This window comes from Lissotriton helveticus, chromosome 5_1, assembly GCF_964261635.1.
Source record: "Lissotriton helveticus chromosome 5_1, aLisHel1.1, whole genome shotgun sequence".
NCBI lineage: Eukaryota > Metazoa > Chordata > Amphibia > Caudata > Salamandridae > Lissotriton > Lissotriton helveticus.
The window spans coordinates 859,456,125-859,482,082 of NC_136065.1; the positions used below are offsets into that span (position 1 = coordinate 859,456,125).

The following is a 25,958-nucleotide window of genomic DNA, read 5'->3' on the forward strand; positions in this document are numbered from 1 at the left end:
AAAACCCTCCTGGAGTAGGGTGGCCGCTTTGTGGTCAGGGTATCTGTTCAACAATGGAATCATTGCCACCACATCCACTGGAGTGGGGGGGCGTAACCTGTCTGACTTATAGTGGCTTTCCCCTACCCCTCTGTCCTGTGTTACCTTGCTTGGACCTACAGGTAGTTTCTGGATGAGAGGGATGCCCACAGGAGGAACATGCATGCCTAAACTTACACGCGGCCCTTGCGCAGGTACGCCTATTAAAATCCCAGCACACCCCTTTCTTCTCTGGCCCACCTGCCCTAAATTTCCCAGGTATTTCACTCGTTTGGGGGGGCCGAAAGGGCTGCTGCGGTCTAGTGAACGCCTTGACCGCACCGAACTGAGGGGGCGGTGCAGTGTCAGAGAACTGTTTGTGCCAAGCCATGGAATCTACCGAGTCCCATGGCAATGATCTATTGAATTCCAATGCCTTCCTAAAGTTGACATCATAACCCTTCCATGCTTCCCCAGAATACTGTTGACTCCACCCCACAATCCTGCTCGAGTAGCAAGCCAATGCAGCCTGCAGATCTGGAGGACGCTCAGCCTTAACTGCAGTGAAAACAGCCCATGCTTGCATCCAATTATTGAGATTTTCCTCAACCCTGAATCTAGTACACTGCGCCCTCCATTCACTTGGAAGCATCCACTCTTTCAATGCTTTTGCCTGCTCCATTTCCCTATTATCCAACAATAAAGAATAAATGTACACGTATTTATCAGCCCAAATCATTTCTTTCACAGCTAAAGACACATGCTGAGCTAGATTTTCGCTCCTGGAAGGTATCACACCGTCCCCCAAGAGCGGCAATGCCACTTCCTTACCAAGTGCGGGCACCGGGGGCAGCTGCCCTTTTACTCCGTCCAGCTGGGGAACACTTGGACCTGCAAGGGGAGAAGAAATTGGCAATGCAACACTGTCGGCGACTGGTGCCGATCTGATTTTTTCTACAAACCTTGCCGCCTCTGCCGCATGGTCTGCAGAATTCGGGAAGGCTCCCCCTTTTTGGAGCCATGGCATCATGGCCGTTAACTGAGACAACAATTCGGGTGGCATTGAATCTACATTACCCCCCGGGACAACAGGTACCACTGGGGTTATGCCCAGTGGTCCTGGCACAGCTGGCAGGGCGGGCGCCGGGTGTGGCCCGCCTGTACCCGGGATTGTGGGCACCGGTGCGGGAGCAGACCCAGCGTCTACTGGTTGACCTGCCGGCACCGGCACCACAGGGGCAATGGGTGTAGGCACATGCGGGGGTGGGACCACCGCGGGCGGTGCGGCGGGTAACGGATCCACTGGGCCTGGGGTGGGGACCGCCTCTTTGGGTCGTTTGGACCTAGGTTTCCCTTGCGGGGTGACAAATTCCCCTCTTGGCACTGGTGCCACCCTCTTGCGGATCGGTCTCCCGGACGGGCCCGGTGCCTCGCCCTCTCTATCCTCCAACCGAGCTTCCCGCTCCTTAATTTGTCCTAGCTGTTGCTTAATGTCGCTCATCTCCCGCATCATAGCCCGCATCATAGCCTCCATGTTGGACCCCCTTTTTCCACCCCTTGGACCTGGCATGACGCTAACCCCAAAAACACCCGCTGCCTACTTAGTTCCCAACCGGTCAGCTGTGTGTACCTTTCAGATGGAGGGTCACCAGGGGGCTTTCAGCACCATGCAACGGCGACCGCAACACTAGCGGCTTGTCCGCTTATGTAAGGGGGTGAGTAAACCTAATGTAGACCCACCCGGCGGCCACCAGGAGCAATGAATGCTAGCCCCCCGTACCCCTCTTACCGACCAGTCCTGCGTATTCGCCGGCGATATCGGTCTGTAATCACGAACCACACCAGGCCGCGCGTTTACCGTCCTTACGTCCTTATCTGTGAGTGAATTGCGCCAGTAGTCTCGTTAAAGGTCTGAAATAGAGATATGTATTACCACCATGTAATAACCAAGGAGGGCAGATTTAGGAAAAAACCCGGTTTAAAACAATGGAGGCTTGAACCCCCCCCCTACCACCCTGTTGGGATGTGCACTACTAAATTCGTTTAGATCAGAAACAGAAAATTAACATTCCTTCCGGGACAGAATATTTATGAGACAACAGTGAATTCCCTACTTACTCGCAACTACACATTTCGTTAGCAGTCTCCAATAGCAAAAGTCAATGCAGCATTAAAAGATCTATAAAACATCAATTCACTTTTCTCTTACAATTGTAAAACAATTCTGAAGCCAGATTTTTAAAACATCAATTCACTTTTTTATCACAATTGTAAAAACAGTTCCAAAGTCACATTCAATCTTTTTAACGATTGCACACTTTAAATGGGGTCTCCCATCCAGGAGCTGCCCTGGTCGACCCTGCTTCACCTCCTAAAGAAAGAAAGCGTACCAAAAATGCCCTACGAGCACTCGCGTGAGCAAATAAAACAGGCGCGCAGCGGGTATTTAACAGAACGGATGCAGCCTTTCCGGCCCCGCTCACTTCCCCTCGATGGACGGTAAACTGGGAACTGGGAAACTGGGAACTGCTTCTACCGCCCAAACCCCGTACTTATAATACCGCCGGTGCAGCCCCAATTCCCCAGTGTAAACCCTCAAGTCCCACCTTACCGGTCTGAACGATCGGGCCGCCCCAGGTCCCGCCAAAAAATACCTCCTCGCCGCCGGCCCCTTCACGCAGAAATACCGACTTTGTTCTCCAGGTCCCTGATGCGGCGCCGCTCTCTAGCCGCTCCTGTTCCCGAAGCGGTGTGGTGCTTCGGATGAACTCCGCCCGAGCTGGCCTCTTCAGCCGGTGGCCTCCGCTCGCTGCGTCGACGCTCCCTAGCCGCTCACAAAGGGATCCAAAACAAAACGCCTCCAGGAACCTGAAAAAGAAAGCGGAAAAAGATTACAAAACAAAGAAGCCCCGAACGCGGGGCACAGCGTTCAGCGAGGGAGCGTCCAGGGACAAGGGGGTCTCCTGGGCGCTCCCCACCTCTTATTCCCGAGGGGCCGGGTGGCCCCTCCTATCGCCCGCCCCCCCCGACCCGGAACCAGTCCATTGAATCCGGGTCAGGAGGGGCGCCGGCCAATCGGCGGTGGGCCGCGCCCCCAGGGCACGCCCCCACCGTCGAAGGACCCGAGGAGAGAGGAGGTGAGGCGGTCGCCGCGCCGCCATGCGTGCGGGGGGGCCGAGGGCCCCCCCTTTTCAGCATGTGAGTGAGGCATTGACACATTTTTTAAATTCTATCTAGCACTGACACTGCTTATTCGTTTTTTTTTTTTTTTGTTGCGAACCTTTATATAGTGCGAACCTAACCCGAAGACATCGAGTAACAGAGCACGAGCAGGAGCACCAGTTGCGCTTACACGAAGACACATTCATTTTTAAAAACAACACTTTTTGTTAAGTGATTTGCCCAGGATCACAGGATGCTGGTGTCTTTGCCGAGACTCGAACCCGGTTTCCCGGAGTTGAGGTCTGAATGTACAATCTTGTATCTCATATGGAAACAATGTTGTTTCTGCACTTTTACATCCTCGGAGTGTATGCGTTTTGAATGAAAAAATCAGTCCTCCTAATAAGTTCCTCAAAACCAGCATTAAAAATTGACCTTCCTTTGTATTGAATGATCCTCTTCCTACCCTCCATCATCTGCAGACCTTACTGTCTCTCAATGTAGCCTACACTGCTGCATGTCAGTCTGCTTTACTCTCTATCACATTCCTGCAAAATGTCCCAAGCTCATTTCATCGATCCATCCTCTTCTTCTTTGAATGTATATGTTTGCAGGCTAATGATAACGTTTCTCTTCTAATCTATCTATACATTTCACCAACCATTTGCATAAACTTACACTAATGATCTCACCTAACTCCAAATAATTCAATTAACCACAAAAAATGAAGTCAATGCATGGAATGGTTTCCTTGAGACCACACAACTAATCAAACAGCGCTCCGGAGGATAGAAAAACGATAGAGCTGAAGGGTAGGGAGATCCTTTAACCCCTTGTATGCTGGTCACGGAACCACTCCGTCACCAGCCACGGATGTGCTGTGCTGGTGACGGAGTGGTTCCGTCACGACCCGGCAGCCGTGCCTGCGCAGCATTAATCTCGCGCCTGCGCTGAGTGTTCCATTGAGCGTGCGGGGCCATGACGGAACCACTCCGTCACAAGCACAGCGCGCCCGTGGCTGGTGACGGAGTGGTTCCGTCACCAGCATGGCGGTGCCGCGCGGCCCCCTCCTCCCCCCCAGCGCCGCGGCGGAATTACCGCCGCGGCCAAGGTTTTAAACAAGGAGGGAGGAATACGTCCTCCCTACGCCAATGTGCTACTAACACTGGAGTGTCCCTCAAGAGTAAGAGACACTTACAAGCAGAGAAAGGTTACGGGCCACACCTATACTCCACTCCTAAGGAAGTGGGAAAAGGAGAAAAAACCTTTTTCATACAAAGCACTCACCCACTCTAATAGTAGCATGCTTCATCATCGGGTTCACCCTAACTCCGAATGTTTAGGGTGGGCTCAACCATGTTCCAGGAAGCTCTTTGAAAAATGTTAACCAGGGGGGAGTAACTTTACATTAAAAATTTCTCATCCACTCCCAAGGTTTCCCTTTATTGGGGGGGGGGGGGGGATGGGAAAGATTAAAACAAAAGTAGGATCAAGGTTTTAGTATATAATGGGCCTTTGATTCTAAGTTCACCAATTTCACCAACATGCATCAGATCTACAGTATTGGCCTGTATAAATCCTGGGCTTTTGTCCGGAATGGTTTGTATTTTAGCACTCCCCTAGTGACTTATTTTTACATGATTTTGTGTGGCATGCAAACTCATTGAAAGCATGCACAGGCAGTGTAATATTTGCCACTCTGGATTATATTTGTAAATAAAAATTACATGGCATAAGATACTGTGCCACCGTGTGGCTTCTCAAACGTGACTCACATACCTCCCCAAAAGAGCAGGAAGAAGAGATAGAAGTCATGAGTGAAGCAGTGGCAGGGTGAGTGCACAGATCCCTTGGAATAACTCACATTTTCAGTTACCCAGGGCCTTTCTCAGCCTTACAGACATGCCAGCTTCTAAAAACATTTCATTGTTTGCAAGGAGGCTTGTACTACTACAAGCCACCATCTATTAAAAAAAGCTACTTAGTCTGCTGCTGATATCTAGGGGAAGTTTTAAAACCTGTCATAGAAATCGGCTTTGCAGAGGCTCCAAACACGACTTGAAAATCCTCTCCGTGCAGTAAATGGAAAATCGCCTTGTGTTCCAATATGTGTGTGACATTGGATATTCAGTGAGTGACTATGTAAAGTGATCCAATATCGTGTGTCATAGTGTTGCACCATGTGAGTTGGAAGGTCTCCCGAGAGAGGTAAACACAAGGAGATAATAGACGTAGCGCTGTAACTTTTCAGACACTCACCCCCAGTCACAGATCAGGGTTGAATCCATCATCGTTTTTTAGCTCACTTCGCCACCCCAGTTCAGACAAAGCTTTATGCAAATCAGTCTTGACCCTGTGCCTCATGGAAACAGTCCAGCCCGAACTACCAAGCCATGTCTTCCCTGGACCGGACGCAAGCATCCTGGGACCGGTTTCGGGCTAACAGCCCTCATCAGCCAGGCTAACTTGAATCCAGTGGCAAAGTGAGCTAGAGAGGTCACATGTACGTCATCATACCACTAATGCCAAAGTAGAAGTACTGTCTTCTGCCCCGTGGCTGTAATTGTTGAAGTCTAGCATTGGTCTGCACTCATAAGAACAACTGATTACCATATGAGAGAAATAATTTATATAACTCCTCCCCTATGTGCACACCTGATCCACCCATTGTACTACGTGTGTGGTCAATTCTTCATTGAACACTCCCTGTCCTGTGGTCAGGTGTGAATACAATAGTTGTTCAGTACCATACATTACAGGCACAATTGCTAGCAATTTAAAACACAATTGCAAGATATTGGAAATCCCAACCGGACATAGTAGGGCGGAAACTTTACCAAGGGTCAAATGCACTGAAATCATTTTATAAATCAGGAAAAACAATATAGGTGTGCAATGGGAGAAGGCTCTCTCCCCCTGTTCATAACTGCATCACCCTTGGAAGCACATAACATCTGAAAACATAGCATCTATTGGTGAATAGAAAGTGTACGTCTCTGATAATCACTTGATGCAACAGTTATAACATAAACTTGTCTAATTATACTGCATAAGGAGAAGGAAGGAACCTGAAAATGTAATATGTCATCTGGTGTAAGACTCAAAACATCAATTAGTGCGTAGTTAATTGTAATAACATTGTTTCACCTCAGTCCATTAAATCGTCAGTATCAAAATCAAAGGAGGACCAACACGCCATACCATATATGCGCGTATGAGAATCCTTGTCACAAAAACACATTATGTAAGGAACATAATTCTTAAAGTGAGTGAATTGTTTCAATCCGTCTCCCATACATGGAAATATTCACAACCTCTACCAAACTTCTTCATTACACACGGAATATGGAAAACCATTAAATCCTGGACATATGAAAGGTGTCAGCATCGCTTTGAGAACAACTTTCAGGTTCAATGTTAAACATCTCATCTGCTTGCTTATAGCCACAGTCACCCTCACCTTGCAATGTTGTAGCTTAAAAGCATTTTAGTTCAGTAGAACATATCAATAACACGGACAGATATTCATTTTATACTGTTTTTTTACATGTTAATACATGACATTAAACTAAACTACCATGCATCGCCTTTATAGACGCAACACTACCACACATTGTTTGCGCTCTCCAGTCCCTGGCGAATGCACCACCTCAAATCGCATTATAGCACACCCGCATTACAATCTTAAGCCTATAGAATAGTATCATCAGCTTTCCTTCAAGTAACATGCACACAAACGTATACATATCAAAACACACAATATAATAATTCTCAAATAAACCGGAAATCTTCCTTCTCACTGCAAAATTATTCTCATAATCACCTTTCCCCTGCATCACTTTTCCACCATCACTCCATCTTCACTTTCCTTTGTCTGCTTCTAAACCTTTTTATCCTCTACTCTCAAAAAGTCCATACTTCTACAAGGCTGTCTAGTATTCAAGATCAATAACTCCACACTCCACTCACACTATTCTGTCTCACTTACACACTCAACCATTTACATTCTAAGCAACACGTTTCAGGCCTCTTATGTTATTGGGGATACAACAATGATTAGTAAATAAAGAACTTCCCTAGTCACCCGAGGCAAATATATCCCCAGGATAGTAGGCGTAGTATATTGTCAGCTCATTCTTTTGACAAACCCATCAGCAAGAGGTCCCCATCGGCATGTGTCTGTCTGTGGCGAGCACACAAGCATTTTTTGGACAAAAGGCAGCCATAGCTGAGGGTAATGCATCTTTGATGGGCGTGTGTAGTGCCAGCGTAGTCAGCATCCCCAGTTAGGAACTCCCGCGTCCATTGTACAGCAGGCAGAAATCCTTGGTGCCAGATCCCATTTGTGTAGAATGCCATGTCAGAATTGGTGGACCAGGGCGTGGTGTCTGGAACATGTATGTGTGTGGAAGCCGGCAGTCGTTCCCCATTCTTCGTGGTCATGGTCGGGGAATAATGTGTGATGGTGAGATGTGTATGTAGAAATTGTCATTTTGGGTCTTCTTAGGGCTGTGATTATGTTGGTGGGGAACAGTGAGAGGGAGGAAGGTTACTTCATCGCGCAAAGTCTAGGCATGCTCCGCGTAAGGGCAGATACCCAGGGGCCTCTTTCCAAATCAACTAGCCCACACCAGACCCAGCACTGGATCTTGATGTGGTCTATCAGTTGACCTGCTTGTACAAGCCTTCTACTACGCTATGTAGTAGCGATGTGCATTTCTATCTGTCACCCTTAAAACAAACAGGGGTAAGGGACCTTGACATGCCATCCTGCTGGACCCCTTGTCCATAGTGTTTCTGATACACCTTGCACTGATGGGGTTATCAGCTGACAACAGCCACAGCATGAAACAAGACATAGATAGACACTTACGAAAAACACATCCCCTCTTCCACGGTATGGTACCTAAGAAATAATATGGGAGGAAACAAAACACTTTTGCAACAAACTTATTTTAAAAACCTGAATACATATTTCTACATCCCTGCATCCAGTGTTTATGACCATTACACAAACTAAACCGACTACCCTTATCCTGCTCTCACAGTATATTCCTGGTGGCAGGCACAGGATATTGGTACAGTATTTGGTTTTGCTCTTGGCGCGGAGCCCAGAGTTTGGGGTTAGCCAGGGGCATCAGAGCAAAAGAGGAAGGTAAACTCCACTAATGCTATTTAATATGCAAGTGTTTGTGTATTTCTTTTAACTGTTGATATTAGAATTCAATTGAAACCTCATAAGGACTCTTCTCCTTCTAAATCTAATATGTGGTCTAGTTTGGATTCGTACATTAGTACATGTTTGACAATTTAGGCTACTTATTTCCATTTTTGTAATAATTTATCTTTGATTAATGTAGCCCTTTTATCTTTGTTTTATTATTTATATTATGCTTATACTGTTTTACAATTTTGGTAATGCAATTGTACTTTCTTTGGGATATTCTAGTATGTTTTTCTATTTTCCATAGTTCGGTATTATTTTCTGTATTGTGTTTCATATATGTTAAATAATTCTTCAATAAAATATTTTGAACTCAGAATTCAATTGAAACTATGTGTTGCGGGCTGGGCAGCCTGAAGCTCAGTTTGCTCTGTGCTAGCTGCAACTCCCACTACCTGTGGCACTGATTCGAACTCCAGAGCCATAATACCTTCACTGAAAGACCAATCATGCTCCTCCATCATCGTTATTCCCTCCTCTCCATCTAAGTCCGGATACATCTCGAGCAACCCTTGTAAACTCATTTATCCGGCCCAAGGAGTAATCAGAAGCACTAGGTGTTTCAGGAGAAGTCAATTCTTGTATTCGCAAATGAAACACTTGACAACTTAGGAATGTAATAAACTTATCAAACATTTGTATCTGGCTTATAGCCTGCTGGAGGCCAGATAGTATTCCCTCCAAACCCCAAGATTACACCTCGTTTGAAGTAAAATTAAACAAATCAGAAGGTGCATTTCATAAATGTCATGTATATTCTGGTCCCATATTCTATCTTTTGCCAACACTCCTGATCTAGTAGTGTAATGACTATAGAGGCCATGGAAGAGACATGAATCCTCCTTTGCCCGTTCGCTTGGAAGATGCAGCACTTGTATCATCTTGCACCAGGAACCCAGGTATGAGGGCCAACCCAAAATCTCAAATTGTTCGCCAGTTAATTTATCTAAACGTTATGCACCTTAATTTGCTTCTGTGCTGTCAAGCATTTGAGAACTGGGTTTTTCCTTCTCATTCTCGTCCTCTTTATAACTCATATCCTCTTCTAATACAAATTAGACTGGTATCTATGCCATTCCCTTTTTTATCAGCCATCTCCAAAATGATCTTTCTAAGCTCCCGGGCAATAAGCATCATCGAATCTCTGAAGCCAGGGAAGGCTATGTGTCATACAGGAGGGAACTCTATACCTTCTTGTGAACACTGACAAGCAAGACCCTATAGGGCTTGATGTGCGTTTCCCAAGTCACCATGAGCAGTCTTAAACATGTTGTACCGTGTACCCGCATGCATTAAATGCTGAAAGTCACTTATCTACTAATTGGGAAAAGACATCTTCTAAATTCAGTTGTGGCATCCTTGTGTCTGGTGGATGTCTCTTTAATCCAACTAATCCATTTCCCTTTGTGTCTCCTGATGTTTGTGTATTTAGAACCAGGAGACAAGAACACGTTGGTGCATCTCTTACCTCTTGCCGCCTTTCTCTACACTGTTGGTAGCTAGCGGATTTCATCGCAGTGCAAGTGTTGTGTTGTCCCTGCCATCTGTACTCACCATGCAACTCATTTTATCTGGAAGCATAATAACTATCGCCGCTGCGTTACGAACCGCTCATTCACTCTGACCACAAAGGAACGGAAGGAATTTGGTAAACTAACTCTACTGCTCATGCCCCAGGTGACAGTAGGGGAATGAACATTACATGCAGGACCACCCCAGGCAACCAGCCAGCCAGCAGCATGACTATTAATCCAAGCAGAAAGTGCTATTAGTCATTCAAAGGACAATATATTTTCCACAAGTTCACCATCAAAGCGTTCACAAGTGAGAGGAGAGAAAAGAGCTGATAGGTGCTGGGTGACCCCAGTCCTTTCAGCTGAACAGGAGAGGAAAGGGTGGGACCAAATCCAAATGCAACAGACTCAATCCACACCTAGTATGTCACACAGCGTGTGTAGATAAGGGTGAACTCTGCATATATTCATCGATTTGTACACATAAAGAATGAATACGCGGGGAAACTTGCCCTTACACAGGAGTCATATTCCCAGGAAAAGAGGAATGGCAGCAATAGGAGCGTGATGGGAATATATAGGTCAAGGTAAGAAAAACAATGCAAGCTAGGGGTAATGTGCAACATAGCACAAATAATAAGAAGTCAGCTGACAAGTCAGACATTGTATACTAGCAGCACATCATTGATATCAAAGTGACAAATCTGTTGACGTCACCAGGGAACAACAAACCGAAAAACACGGATATGAGGAGCATCAGTAACATACGCTAAGGTCATAGCAAGAAAATAATGTCAGTGGAACAGATGTCATTGTAGAAATGGCGTTGTGAGTCGCATAATTGTCAATCAAACCCAAAATCAATTAACAACAATGACTACTCCTGAAAACAAAATAACTAAGTAATAACCCCCTCCCTGTTGTAACTAGGTGCACACCAAGTTACATCCGGAGGCCCAAGCGGTGTCCAGAAAAGAGGGAGTGCAGCGGGGCTAAGTGCTCTGCGCCTACGCTCAAGTGGGGCATGCGCGGTGCCTAGCATTGAAGTTTTCAACAATACAGCCGCAGGCCTCCACCAGTCCTCCGTGAGTCACGGCTGTTGTGTCCACCACTGCCTCAAAATAAATGTCAGAGCCGAAGAGGGGGCGACTCCCGCCCTTGCTTTCATATCAATTCCCAAGCGGAGTTCCACTAGCCCAGAGCTACGTTATAGACAGAAGCGTAGTGCAGCGGTCATTTTCTGCTTGCTTGCGGTGCTCAACGTCAAGATGGCGGCCGTGAGCAAGCAAAATGACATCCTCGCGAAACTTTTTCCTTGTTCGCAATCAGCAACATCAAGTTGCTGATTGGGAGCATGGAAAATAAACCTCCCAGCGAGATTCTCAACGCGGGGAGGGTCAGGTTTCTCATTGCGAGTGGTCGCGCATGCTCGCGACTGCTCGCGATGAGAAACTACCAGTCCGCGTTGAGAAAGCTGCAGCTGGAGTAAAAATCTACTCGAGCGGCAGAAAACTACAGCTCGCACTGTGCAAGATGCCGTTTTCAATGATTGCACAGTTCTGGATGCTTGTCCGCACTTTGCAATCATTGAAAACAACATCTTGCACAGTGCGAACATGCTACTACGCAGTTTGCCTAGTGCTACGCGTAGCTCGCGTAGTGCGAAGTGTACTTCGCGTAGCTTCGCGTAGCACTACTTTGCGAACTACGCCCACACCTTCTCCATACTCCTGCCATGTCACTTAGAGCCAAGGACGGACTTCTGGAGGCCCGGATAGGTCTATTCAGTTTGACCAGGTTAAGAAGCTTTCTCCGGGCCCTGGGTCAAAGCATCGATTGGCTGGTGGCACAAGCTCCTGTGCTCCATTATCCGGATAATCTTGTTGCGAAGCGCCTGGGATTGGATTTGGCTGACACTGGAAGGTTAGGTTTAGAAGCCCTGACAGGGTTCCTGGGTCAGAGGTACTTCTGGCTTGGGGTGGAACCTCCCAGCCCTGGGCTTCATTCTGTGGCCTATCGTGCCACTTAGAGTCCATGACATGGTCCCACAGGGATGTGGCAGTCTCCCCTGACCTAGGGGTAGACGCTCCTGGCTCTGTGCTCCATTCTCCAACCCGTTGTGATACAAAGTGCCAGGGACTGGATTTCAGAGGCCCTGGGAGCGCTCCCCTGCGTGCCTGGATTAAGAAGCTCTGACCGGACTCGGGTCAGAGATCCGGCTGGCCTGAGGGAGTAGACTCGACCTTTGGTCTCCATTCTCTGGCCCACTGCATTACTTAGAGTCCAGAAAGGAGTCCTGCAGGCCAGAGGAACACTCCCTTGCTTGATTAGGATGATCTAGCTAGTATAGCACTCTGAGCAATTGGGCACATTCGCTAAATATAAAGATGTAATGCTTGGCCAGCCTCTACCTTTGTTTCAAGCACAGACTTTCCATCCCACCTGAGACTGGCTAGCTCCAGGGTATGCCTTTCGTGGTGGTCTTCTTCAAGGGCCTTCTCACCCAGCAAAGAATAGGCCAACGAGCCTGGAGAATCGTACCCTTCACTGGTCTGACCATAATGGGCAGGGTCGATGGTGCCAGACCCAGATGCCACCTGGTACAGCTGGCCCTGCATGCGACACTGTTGCTCTTCTACACTCAGCGCATTTCCACAGGAGCCTGAAAAGACCATTCTGTGATGTGTCCCTGTCATTCAGGCTGGCATCCCAATATCTCTCTTAGGCTGTACCATGGCCTGCTTTGGTCTGCCTAACCCTTCCGTCTATGCAAAGCAAGCTAGTCCCGCCAGTGTCTGTGCAACTGCCCTGTCCACCCAGCCCCCTGTAGGCAAGCAGAGGGGCTCCTGCAGCAGGTCCCTGAATGGTGCGAAGGTCAGTCAGGTTCAGTATGTGACTCCTCCTCCCTCCAACAGGTGCATCTACCTTGTTGATCCTGCTAGCAGCATATGCATGTCTCAAAGATTAAGCCACGTATATGTAAGTACATACGGACAAAACAGTGAAAATATGAATGGCTCATTAATTCACTTATAGTTTGTTTGAACCCTCCATCTTACTTGGATAACTGTGGTAATTCTAGATCTAATACATGCCCATGAGCACTGACCACCTGTAATTTGTGCATTCATCAAATAATGACTAATCAAGGTTTGCCCAGCCACTTTGGTGATGCTAGATAACCTCGGGCCGATGGCATGTCTCTATGACAGTGACAATACATACGGATGCCTCCCATATTAACTTTCAATGGTACTTTCCTTGCCTACCATCATGGTGACCGTAGGTAAGGTGGTAGAGGGAGTCTTTGAAATGGACCCCACATCCGAGGAAGGCAGCATGGTTGCAATTTACCCACTCTTGTGGACGTAGTGATGAAAGATAACAAAACAGGACTCTTTTGAGGCCCTATAATTGTTATGACTAGACTTTAAATACATATCATTTAACAAGAATCCATTGGAAAGCAAGTCTGGTGCCATCAGCCGCAGTTATTCTACCTCCAATAGAGTAATTTAAAAATGCTGCAATTAAAAAGCTTGTAGTTGGATCTTGTGATGGAGCTGTCAGTCCACTCCGAGGCAAGCTACTACCTGTCCCAAACTTGCCTCTCACCACCCACTTGATACTCTTTACTGAATGTCCTGAGACTTCGAAGCGTTTTGAAAACATTTGAGTGTTCAAAGCAGGGCAGTCATCTGAATACTTCAGCTAGGAATAATGGAATATGACTCTAGGTTATTTAGTTGGTTTTTGGAACTGGGGTCATAATTAGGAGAGACCACTGGAGGCATTCTTATTGTGTCCCTAGAGATGAAATTCTTGGACTACCTCAACATGAACTTACACAAAAGCATTTGCCAAGAATGTTCTGATTAATCAAGACTGAAAGCTGAAGTTTCATAGACGATCAGATACTGCTGCAGTTCAGACCATAGACAATGCCAGCTAGCAATCTGGCAGTGTTATTGTCATTAATCAAAAGGCAGCTTCAAAGAAATCAAAGTCTTTGGGTTCCAGGGTCAGTGTGATTGCAAAGCTGATATTAAAAAGAATTAACAGCAGGGCGGCACCAGGAGTGGAGCCTGCGGCTTTATTTGACTCAACGTGGAAGATCTCATCTGGCTCACATACAGAAAGGATGACAGATTCATAGTTCTTTTTTGATTCTGTGGTTGGTAGTGCATGGCCGATTTTGGTTGATGGAGTGATTTGCATGGTGATCAGCGTATGTCTACCTTTCACCGAGAGCTGCTGGTAACTAGCTGAACCTGTTTGTGAAAAGAGGTTGCAATTATTTCCCATGAACGAGGAATTTCCAGTAATGCGGGTCAATTGCTCTCATTGATTAAGTCCTTACACTTTGTACACCCCCCACTTGCTGCTACTACTCGCAGGCCAGGGCTCCAGCCACCAGACAGAGCCACCTAGTGTCAGAGGCTGGTGAGTCAGGAAACTTACCAGATTGGCTAACTTGAGATCCTGAGTGCAGCGGAGGCAATGAACAGGACCTGAAATTCAATTCCAAACTGTGCTCTCCAGATCAAGCGTTGTATATGCTTAATCTAAGACAACGCAGAGGGGAAGTGGGGAAATGAAGTGAAAGAGAAGATATGACAACCGTATCTGCAAGTGCCTCTCCTGCTGCATTCCTTCACACTGCTCTGCTTGGTGATTCCCCTCACTGCTTTTAATTTCCTGGCTCTCTTCCTTTCGATTACATTCTCTGTGCATAGCACAGCAAGAAAAAAAAACAATGTTTACTACACAGCCCCACCACTGGATGCTCACTCCCCTTTGTGGCCTTCCTTGCGTGTTCAAACCCCCCTCTACCCCTTTGCTTTGTTTTTAGGTCTCGCCTGTCGATGCGCATGCGCATCGAGCAAGGCGAGAGTATTGGCACTTATCCGCTCTTTATCCACACTGCAAGGAATCGTGGCGATTCCTTGCAGTGCACGAGAAATTTAAGCTCAATGCGCATGCGCATTGAGCTTAAATGCGCGTGCACATGCCCCCAGCCGCCTGCCTTGCCTACTCTCTTCCACAGCCTCCCCCAGCTCCGCCCCCTCACTACTTGATTGCACGGCCGCTAGGCCGTGCCTCCCCTACTCTCCTCCCCCCTCCTCCTCTCCTCCCTTGCCTGCCTGCCGCTAGCCTTGCCTACTCTCTCTCACAGCCTCCCCCAGTTCAACACTTTGGCTCTCTCTACACAGCGAATGCATTGATTCTACACCTCAACCCTGGTTTTCTGTACCTCCTCTACAATCTGCTTATATGCCTCTCTGTGCCTTCTCATCACACCCGGCCTCTGTACATACAAAGCAGTGACACTCTGTAAAGACCCATCACTCGGACTATCGAACTCTTCTTTACTTTCGGTTACGTAGTTCCGTACATTTTTTTACATCATCTGCATAGATGCCAGGCATCTAATTCACCGTCACCCAGTACCCGACCTGCTCTGCAGACATCCATCAGGACCAAAACACTGGACAGACCCTGCACTATGAACAACGTGTGTGCAGCGGGGCCACCTCAGCACTCAAGATCTACAGCGTTATCAGCACTCAGACACTGTACCTTCCTGGCAGCGAGTGGCTGCTCGGCTTTCCTCTTCATTTTGCCGTTGGACGTTTCTCTGCTACTCGTCTGTGAGCTGTTCCTGCACAGCACACTTACACATGTGAGAGCCACACTACCATGCTGCTAGTATAACCCCGCCTTCCCTGCCAAAATTCCCACCCATCACAGGGGCTGGGGAAAATATACTGTAGTTTGATTGGTTAATGCGAGTGGAAACTTAGCTCTCCATTGGCTAACAGGTCCTTCCGTGGCCAGGCAAACTAGTGTGTTTGCCCCGTAGTAGTTTTTGCCTTCCGTCCCTCTTTCTCTATAACAAGCCATCGAGAAAGAAAACGGCATTTAAAAACAACGTGGTTCATATATAGAGTAATGTGGTTAAGGATGCGGCCATCTTGTAAGGTCAAATTTGTTAATTACAGTGTACCGCCTCTGGTTCCAGAAGGATTATCAGCGATATTTAAACCATAAATCCTGAAAACGTATTGGTACATATTGTATTAAAACATCATTAAACGCCTTATTTAACAATTATGAAACTGAAGGTTGAAAAAGGATATGGAAATTCTTATAATGTTATGGAGAACATCACTGGTTGATTTTTAAACAATTTACTTCTGACATATAGCTACTTGATCTAATATACTCTTACAGACATCTATAATTCTGTGGTACAGGAAGATGCTTGTAGTGACGGTTAAATAACGTAGAGAAATCTGCTTACTTGAATTCAAGTATTTATTGTGACAAACGAGCTTGGGGAAGATAAGGGGGAGTGGCAACGCAGAGTAGAAGGGAAGTCGGAATGCCAACATATGGAGTTGACGTCAGTTAAATACAACATGAGAATTCCACTATTAAGTGCTTGAAATAACCAATTAAATGTGAGCACGTGCAGTAAATAAACAGAACAACGAGACCTACAACATCTCCCTTTATAAAGAAGCGATTAATTCACTATATAATCCTCCAATGCTTTGGGTAACTTTGACATTCTACCAAAACTGGTGCAAGTAGCCTCCCAACCTTCATGACAAGTTAGTAACATCTTCATTTGCTGTGGTAAGCATGGGGACTTCTTTCCTGGACACAACATCACTCAGTTTCCTCAACCTCAACCCCTCACTCACTCACCCTCACCCTCACTCACCCTCACCCTCACTCACCCTCACCCTCACTCACCCTCACCCTCACCCTCACTCACCCTCACTCACCCTCACTCACCCTCACCCTCACTCACCCTCACCCTCACTCACCCTCACTCTCACTCATCCTCACTCACCCTCACCCACCCTCAACCCCTCACCCTAACTCACCCTCACTCACCCTCAACCCCTCACCCTCACTCACCCTCAACACCTCACTCACACTCACCCACCCTCACCCTCACTCACCTTCAACACCTCACCCTCACTCACCCTCACTCTCACTCATCCTCACTCACCCTCACCCACCCTCAACCCCTCACCCTCACTCACCCTCACTCTCACTCATCCTCACTCACCCTCACCCACCCTCAACCCCTCACCCTCACTCACCCTCACCCACCCTCAACCCCTCACCCTAACTCACCCTCACTCACCCTCAACCCCTCACCCTCACTCACCCTCACTCACCCTCAACCCCTCACCCTCACTCACCCTCAACCCCTCACCCTCACCCACACTCACCCACACTCACCCTCACTCACCCTCACCCTCAACACCTCAGCCTCACCCTCACTCACCCTCAACCCCTCACCCTCACTCACCCTCACTCACCCTCAACCTCATGCTAAAGATTTACAAAAAAAACCATAAACAATTCTAAAAGCACTAACTCTAATGCTGCGAGACCTATTGCATTTCTAATGCTTGTTTCTTTGAGCCTCCCGTAGCTGGTGGGCAAAGTATGAATGTTCAACCTGGAAGGTTTTTCATCTGTAGATCCAAACTCTGGACTTAACCGCTTCAGCGCGGCGCGAATTTTCACGCTGTGCTGAAGATTCGAAAAACGGGCGTGGTCATCAGCACAGCCCAACCAACGCTGATGACGGAACCGTTCTGTCATAAGCATCGAAGGGGTTAATACTTGAGAGTTTGTCCAAATACACCTTAGTCTCTAAGCACCTTAGCTGTAGCTGGTTGTTAGGTCCTGTTCCTGTCACAGGGACCACCTCAAATAATCATGCTTAGCCTTACCCGTCTCACAAATGTTCTCTTAAATTTTTAAAGATTAGACTCTCCTATTTCTAGTTTAGTGAGATGTTAAGCGCACATGTTGTAGCTTGGGGCAACTTGTATTAATCTCAGTCTTTTCTTTTGCAGGGCTAGTAGTACCAGAATCAGTGAAGACCAAGGATGCTGGGATGCTGTCCACTGGGATGACTAGACAAATCAAGACTGATGTCGTTCCAGGAAGCTGGATAGGATTGAGCAGGTAAGTCTGACAGTCACACAGGATTTAGCATCTGCTGAGCTCCTAAATGCCAAGCAGGGCGTGGCAGACAAGAATGTCTTTTATATGCTCTAGATTCAAAATGCCCTATGAGAAGATTTCAGAGGGTTTCAAAATGTTACAGATTCAAAATGGCCGGCCAGAAGGTTCTAGAAGGTTCTCATGGTAGCTAACGTAGTGCAAGTGGGCCAAATCGGAATGGTGGTGAATTATGTGGACAAATTTCCATTTAAACACTTGATAACTTAAATTTTATTATATTAGACCTGCTGGTGTGTGTGTCTCAGCTACTTGTGTTTTCTTTGCTGCTCCTCCTAGCTATGACATTATCCCCTTGTATTGTGTATGACTACGATGTTTCAGAGTGCTCCTGGTGATATTTTGGGGCTAGCGGTGACTCAGAGTAAAATACATTAGGGGGCTCTTGATGATGAGGACATAAATCCTTCTTGAAGCAGGAAGGTGTCTTACCGGGAATGAGTCCATGGCTTTTCTGTGCTGAACACTTCCAGTAATCTGCAATAAGAGGCAAGACTATGAATTTTGCCTGGAAGTCCTAGACCCCCAAGATGGGGCTTCCGCCACCGGGCAGAGCCATCTAGAATGTTTGGAACAGGGTGAATGAATGAATGACTATTTTATATAGCTCAAACAAATACCCAAAGGTGTCACAAGGCGCTGCAAACAGTTCTATTATCTGACAGGAGCAAAGAGTCTTCATGGGTCAGTCTTTACAAGGCAAAGTCTCATGTCTTCAAGGCCTTTCAAAAAGAAGATGTGGTTCTACACAGAAGATAAATGGAGGAAGAGTATTCCAGAGCGTATCCGCTGCGACTGAAAAAGCCCTTCCTCCCCATCGTGACCTGGGAACAACAAGCCCATGTTTGTTAGCCGACCGCAGTTGTCTAGTGGGGATATATCATTAAAAGATATACCTAATTCCCTCTAGTCCTGAATTATGTAATGCCTTGTGCACAGTGTAATTTCTTGATGGCAGCCAATATTGAATGATACTTAGGAATATCTAAGACCAGTCTTGCCATTGCATTCTGCACCAGTTGTAGTTTATTGATCATCTAAGTAAAGGGCATTACAATAGTCCAACTTAGATAGGATCAATTATACTGCAGCTTGCTTCTGTGTAGCCAATGAAAGACACAAAAATATCTTTCTAAGGGTTCTTATGACCCAAAAGCAAGCTGACACAATCTTATTAACCTGGTAATTAAAAGATAAGTTGATGTCAACTATGACATCAAGATTCCTTGCTGAATAAACTAAGCTGGGACATGATCCTAGCCTTTCAGGCCACCAAGAATGTGTCCATGAGGGATGCTGATTTTCAAACATTAGAACCTCTGTTTTGTCCCCATTTAATTGAAGATAGTTTTTAGTCTGGGGAGGAGTCTGGAATTCTGTTGTGACGAACAGTTCCAGTAATCTCCAGTGGGAGGCAGGCAAATCCATGTTTTTTGCCTACAAAACCTGGTCCCCAAGCTGTGGCTTTACCCACTGGGAAGAGCCACCTAGCCTGCCTGGGGCTGGGTGGTGTAGGGACAGGGAGAAGCGTGGGACTCCTCCAGGCTGAATATCTCCTGTAGTCAATCAATCAATCAATCAGTGACACTTATAAAGCGCGCTACATACCCGTAGGGTCTCAAGGCGCTGGGGGGGGGGGGGGGGGGTGCCGCTACTGCTCGAACAGCCAGGTCTTCAGCTTCTTCCTGAAGGGGAGGTGGTCTTGGGTCAGGCGCAGGTCGGTCGGGAGGGAGTTCCAGGTCTTGGCGGCCAGGTAGGAGAAGGACCTTCCTCCTGTAGTCGCTCTTCGGATGCGGTAGTCTTTAGTGAGAGGAGGTCAAAGCCATTGCTTTCCCCTGTTAGGCCTGGTACCCACAGGCCAGGGCTCCTGCCATTGGACAGAGCCACCTAGCCTTCCCAGAGCAGGGTGACTTACTATTGGGGAGGAGCCAGAGGCTCCTTCAGATTGAAAAGTTCCAGTGATCCCCAGTGAGAGGCCGGGGAAGACATGGCTTTCACCCAGGAGGCCCTATCCCAGCAGGCTGGATCTCCAACCTGTGGGCAGAATCATCAAGCCTGCACGGGGCAGGGTGACGCCCCACCCACAAAGGTTTGACAAGTTTCAAGACATCCATCAGTTACCTTGTTGGCTTTGAAATCACATGTTATCTAAAATGTCACCAGTGACGTTGCATTCTCATGTTTCAGGAGAGTTGTCCTTCTTCAGTATAGAGCAGAGGTCTTCAAACTGTGGGGCGCGACCCCCAGGGGGGCCCTGGAGTCCTGGCAAGGGGGTCGCGCATTCCCCAGCTTCACTTGTCTCTGCAATTCAAAACGTGTGCTTTCCTTTAGAAAAAAGAAAGCCCTCCCGGAAGGCGATTTAAATCGTTATCAGCTGCTCTCTGAATGTAATGAAAATGTAAACGTGTAAACGATGCTTGGGAGTAGTTCTGGCTTTTTTGTTGTTAATTTGTTACTTCATTTAAATCTGTTTTCATTTATAAGCCCCGGGCTAAAAGAGGAAGCCTTCCTGGCAAATAGGCATAAGGACAGACAGCGAGCCACACTAGATGGTAGGGACTATATTAAAATAGTTGCCACAAGAATTCATTCAGTAAGATCTGGCTTTAATTAATCAAATCACTCCAAGCTTTGTGATAACAAAGATTTGGTTTTTGTGAGTGGAAGTGCAAAGCGTTAACAACTGGGCCTGAGAAGTGCTTGCTTTAATTTTAACTGCATTTAGACAGCCCGTAGTACCCCTGAAGAGGTGTTGAAGGGACAGCTATGGAAAAAATGTGCATTACAAACTTTGGCAATATTAAAGACTACGCTTTGAAAGCACCATTTTATCGTAAAACCATTTCCACCTTTTACAGCATTCTATCTGACACTGTGTAATATAAGTATGAAATCATTACTTACATATTCGCAGTGCTTTCTGTCACAGGCTGTGACCTTGTAGCACTAATAATGCACATCACTAGTCTCCACTGAACCAACCAAGATGTAATTTCTTGGCTCTCTAGTTACATGCAGACCTCTGCAGTGCTTTAACTAATAGAGGTTTCATAATGTACTACAGTGCATTTCCCACTGAGTAACAACTTTTTTATTTATTTTCCATTTACTAGGCTATTTTTATGTCGATACCTAATGGTAGAATACCACAAAAACGTAAAGAGGGCCTTATTTATGAAATTTGTTGCATCGCTGTGACAAAACAGCGAAGCAACAGTTGTTGATGGTTGTCGATGATGAAGAGTACAAGGTTCTACAAATTTTTGTCAGAAGGGGGTCCTTATGCCTAAAAAAGTTTAACAAGGGGGTCTTGACATCAAAAAAGTTTGGAGACCTCTGGTATAGAGCAACATGTTCTTTTGGAGGTGCTGGAAATGCTACCCGAAGTCTTGTCGGGTCTCTGACCACTTGTGTGGTGCATGTTCATTAACCAGAACTCATCAGCTTATTAGCTCAAGGGAGCCATTTTAATTTAGCACCTAGTTCTCCTGCTCCGGACTTGATAAACAAGTGAATGAAAAACAGCCATTATACCTGGCAGAGAACAAGAACCGGACAAAATCAGAGGTGTAGTCATTGAAAAAAGAACCTTCTAGCCACAATAAATGGGTATAATTCTAAATTCCCGTTGGCTTCTGAGGTACCACCCCTAGCAGAGAAGGTCGGCAAGGGTTGGTGCAGCAAAGGGCCCTGCCACCCTTCTAGTCTGAACCTGCCATCTTGTCCTTGACTGATTGTAGATTCTCAGCCCATAACCCCTGACCATGGCATACATTACAGATCCTCAAACTGTCTCTGAACCCTGCGCTCAAAAACATGACAGTTTTCATAACAGTGAAAATTTGCAGCCTCCACCATAACTGTCATACTGGCTGTCCCCAACCCTATTTTCTCAATGCTTCTGCCTCTGACTCCACCTCTTTAGCTCTGTCCTCTAAAGCATTTAACAACTGGGGTCTGACTCACATATGTCCAGCAGACACGGCTGATACAGCAAGGAGAACAATAGTACACTCCTTTCTTGAAGTGCCAGCATGCCGTTTGTGGGTGGCCCTGCATGCAACCTGTTTTGGGGCATCCAGGAAAAATTATAAAAGGTTAAGGTAACCGTATTACTTTATGTACAGCCAGAATGCTTATGTTTAGGTTTTTGTTCATATTTACGTTTTTGTTAAGCTCATGGCTGCAATAGGGCTTACCAGTGCTGAGTGCGAGTTGCTGACAATGAAAAGGTGAAAGACCCAATTAAGGGGCTACTGGGGAAACAGTCATTCCTTGAGCTTTTTCCTAAAGCTGGCATCTTCTTCCGGAAGTCTCAACCCAAGGGGCATGGAGATCCAGAGCTTCGGGACTAGATGAGAAAAAAATCTACCTCCCTATCAAGATCTCTTAATTCTTAAGAGTCTTTCATGTGCAGACCTTTAACTTCTTGGTGGTACATACAAGCAAATAAGACCTCTGATTTTAAAATGAGCCCGGCAATTTACTGCTTTATGTGCAAGGTAAAGAGACTTAAACTTGATCCTAGCATCAATAGGCAGAACAGTTTCAAGGCCTCTTTTGCTGATTCATGGCTCAGAATTTTGCAGAGTGGCCTGGCAGCCAAATTTTGGATAACCTGAAGTTTTTTATGACAGATTTTGGTGCTCCCAAATAAAGAGAGTTTCCATAATCCGGACAGGAGACTACTAAGGATTGTATTATAGTTCTTCTAAAATGTTCCAGGATAAACTCCAAAATCTTCTTGATCATTCTAAGTAGCCCAAAATATGTAGCAGCTAGCTTTTTTGCTTGATCATCCATCATTTGAATGTTATCCATCCAAATTCCCAAATTCTCCATGGGGGGATTAGGAACATGAGGATTTCCCATACAGCTTGGCCAAGTGATCACTAGGGACAGGAATTGTGACCCAAAATCATCAACACAGTCTTGTCGCCATTTAATTTCAAACAGCAGCTCACTATCCAGTTCGACTCTTTTTCATGACAAGGCACTAGTTGATGATGTTCCACATTCAAACTATTTGCCGAGGAGACCACCAACTGTGTGTCAGCTGCGTAAGAAACTATGGACATCCCAAATTCCTGTACAATTTTTGCCAGCGGACGCATAAATATATAAAACAAAGTGGGGCTGAGTGACAAGCCCTTTGGCACCCTGTGTCTAGATGGGATAATATCAGAGAAGCATGTGGTTTCCATAAGCTGAAAAGATTTGTCCTTTACAAAGGAGGTGAGCCAATCCTAAACTTTATCTTGGATCCCAACTTCATTAAGCCTTTTTATAAAAATTGTGTGGTCTACGGTGTTGAATGCTGCACAAAGATCTAAAATCAGAATTGCGTCCGAGCCACCCTCATCACGTATGCTTTTAAGCTCCTCAGTAACCACCAGGAGAGAAGATTCAGTACTATGTTGTGCGTGGAAGCCCATTTGTGTAGGGTGTAATCAACGGTTGTCTTCCAAGAAGTATGACAATGCATAGTTTACATGTTTCTCTAATATTTTTCCTAAAATAGATAGCAGCGAAATAGGACGATATTACCTGGATGGATTGTCTAGATAGAATTTCTTCAACTAAGGCCTGATGATTGCATGTTTCCATTTCTTTGGTATAATCCCTGATTCTAGTGAAAGATTGAGCATATCAACTATAGTCAGGAGAATAACCTCCACACCCTTGGATAAAATGTATAGTGGTACTGGATGTAAAAGCGATCCTGATTTGATTTTGTTCACAAATGCAAGGGTATTCTCCTCATTCAATACTGGGAAATGTGTTAAGGCTAGTGGTTTTAAGATCATAGTGATGCCCTTTGTTTGATTCAAGTCTGTGACTATATTGCACAGAAGTGAATCATAAATATCTTTGGCTTTTTTCTGAAAAAAAGCAGTTAGCTCATTACATCTTTTCTTAGCAGATTGTGGAAGAATATTAACCTGTTTTACCAATGTAGGAGCTTTCACAACCTTGAACGGATCCTTAGGAGAGTTAGAAGCCTGGTTATTCTTCTCATCATAATACTTGGCCAGAGCTTTTCGTATTTCATTAAGATATTGTCTGATGGTAAATTTATATTACATTTTTAGAGCTGGCTCAAAGGATTGCCTCCATTTTCTTTAAGTTTCTTCCAATTTTTCCACAGGGGGGCGAGGTGGATAATAAACCAGGGAGCTCTTTTAATATTAATTTTAGGACTTATGGACTTTGGGATACATTCATCTAATATTTGTACAATCCAGTGTTCCCATTGCGTGTATGTTGCATCTAAATTCCCCTATAAATATGGAATGAATGCTTTCAAGCTCTTAACCCAAACTTCCAGGTACAAGTTTAGACCAGCTCCGGGCTGGGCTTGAGACAGGATTAGATGCTGTTCATGTTCGTTTGTATGACCACATTCATTCAAGTCTCTGGGCCCCTAACCATTCTCACAGAATTGTCATTCTAATCCTCCTCCAACGAACTGCCCACATGCTCACTGCCTGGTCCTGCCTTGTTCAGGCTTTCAATCTTTGACCACCCGGTAGAAATATTACTCTCATACTATCGATGTGTGCCTCATCAACCAATAGCTGCCTCTTTTCCATCAACGGTTTGGCTATTTTCTTCTTCAGGCCCTAGATTGCTGCTCTCCAACAGTGTGCACTCTGAATATCGACCACAGAATATTGATGGGACACAAAACTGAAGGCAAAATATCCCAAAAAATATTAACAGATAAGTATGTCTAGATTTTCTATACCTAGCTCTACATACAGGTACCTATGCTATACATATATCTACAAGGTACATAGATGTGGAGTTTGGAATAGAACATCTATACTTCCCTATATGATTTCCAAATGTGTGAATTCTTTTGTTAACTCAGTTGTGTGCAAATAATGCACACCTCGGGTCCTGCTTTGACATAGAACCCTTTGTACTGTCTTTGCCCAAGCAAGCACAATCCACTTGACACCCTATTTCCACTGTAATGCCCCAAAGGGGGATTACTTTTTGAAGGCAGTCAAATGACCAATTCATAACATTTTAATATTTTTTAATATACAATTGTTATATATAGTATGATTCTGTATGATACACAATAATAAATCAAGAATAAGTGAATTTATAAAGAAAAGATGTAAAAGAAACTATAACACAGGTGACTCATTTTTTTTAAAACCATCAACCAACAGCCAATATGTGTTCACAAAGTCTACCTCTTTTGCTTCTTTAAGGCTAAATTTGACACCCCATGAGATTAAATCTGCAAATGGCACTGTCCCTTTCATAAAGGGCTGTTTTATGTTATTAATCTCAAGTGAATAAGCACCCAGGCCCATTCAAATAGCATACTTTGATTGTTTAAATGCTCATTGTTGATATATTTAACTTTCTGATGCCAACAGTTCAGACTGAATGCTGATCTATTTGACAACTCACCATATTTAATAAACAATGGCCTGAATGCTTCCCAGTTATGAATGGGAGGCCAGGTGGTCTGGGATTAAAAGGAGCTGGAAAAGTTAAATATGGTAACTGTACAATGAGCTTTTAGCAGGGTTTTTTATTACTTGCTATAGTAGATTTCCAACTCCACTTTTTATGTGGAAATATTGATTTTAAATGTTTGTATTTTTAAGTGATTGGAATTTTTTGTTTTTTTTGTGAACTTTTTTCACAAAGAAGCTGTTTTGAGACGTCTAAAGTTGTAATTTCTTGAATCTAATGAACTAACCATTGGACGATATCACAAACAAAGCCCACAATAGCCATCACAGAATAGAAATTGCCTTGCAAGAGCTCTATTTTTGTAGTATAGACTGCTATTAAAAATGCATAATAGAGTACTGAAAAGTAAATTAAAAATACAAAGCTGTGGGGCAATGACGCAAATGCAGGACGCACTAGGGAAACAAATAGCTCTAACACCACCAATGGGGCTTCTTAACATTTGGGAGGCCATCGATCTTACAGAAGTGGAACAGCAACTATCC

The 25,958-nt window shown here is 45.4% G+C and overlaps 1 pseudogene; it reads left to right on the forward strand.

Moving 5' to 3' along the window:
* Positions 1-12,840: 12,840 nt before the first annotated feature.
* On the forward strand, positions 12,841-14,372 carry LOC144757174 (18S ribosomal RNA; annotated as a pseudogene).
* The last annotated feature ends 11,586 nt before the right edge of the window (positions 14,373-25,958 follow it).